Source organism: Eptatretus burgeri, chromosome 11, assembly GCF_056783735.1.
Source record: "Eptatretus burgeri isolate ZD-2024b chromosome 11, Ebu_testis_v1, whole genome shotgun sequence".
Classification (NCBI taxonomy): Eukaryota; Metazoa; Chordata; class Myxini; order Myxiniformes; family Myxinidae; genus Eptatretus; species Eptatretus burgeri.
In genome coordinates, this window is record NC_140971.1 from 25328185 (window position 1) to 25329329 (window position 1145).

Sequence of the window (1145 nt, forward strand, 5' to 3'; positions counted from 1 at the left end):
TGAATATCCGTATATGAGAATTCAAAAAAAACCATTTTTTAAAGTGATTCTTCACCATTAAAAAATGGGGCCAAAAACGATGCACAGCATGGCATTTCAAAAAGTTATGGACGGGTTATGATAAAACTTGTTGACTGAGTTGGGTAGGTGACAGGAACAAGCTCATTAGATTTTGGTTCAGGTCCGGATCCAGATCAGACCTATCAGTGGGATACAAAACTTAAACCATTCAGCCTGGCGGAGGTTGCGCTCTCCCGAGAGCCTGTTCTAGTTACCTCTGCCACCGAAGGTGAAGGAGGTTATATTTTCACCCCTTTCTGTCTGTCTGTCTGTCTGTTTGTCTGTTTACAAGATATCTCAAAAAGTTGTGGACGGATTTCGGATGAAATTTTGTGGACAGGTTGGGTGTGTGACAAGGACGAACTGATTAGATTTTGGTGAAGATCCGAATCCGGATCCGGATCTGATAATTTTGAGTGATTCTTCGCCATTGAGAGACAGGGCTCAAAAACGATATAGTACTGGAAAGCATGACGTTTCAAAAATGGATTAGACCCGATATGTTCTTGTGGATCAGGAATTGTGTGGCGGTGGTATGCGCTCCACTGAGTGCCCTTCTAGTTAGCTCGCCTGTTCGAAGAACAGAGAGCTATAGCGAAACCCCCCGGCGTGAGCGTGAGCGTGAAAATGTTAAAGTTTTTGGTGCAAGTTATTTCCTTTCTAACGTTTTTATCTCTCACACTATTTTTTACTAATTACAATATACAAATACATATATTGCTTTAAAATTATTTGGATCAGACTTCACTGCAATGCTTTATAAAAAATATTATTAGACTAGTCTTTTATAAACGATAAATGTATAAACAGGCGAGCATTGGGTGGCTTTGACACCAACTCTCTGGTTTTGTTGATGTGATCATGAGCATTTCTCATACAGGAATAGCATCGGTCATATATCAATGTACTCATATGTATTCCATTGCAGCTGTTCTGGCAATCGTGACACTAAGTTCTCTATAATCAAACATTGCTGGGAAAAACATTGGGCTCTTTTCCTATGAGTATCTTGCACAACCATCACCCTAACTGCAAGCCTCCTTCCCATTTCTCTCCACAAGCATCCGAATAGCTGCTTGTTCCTT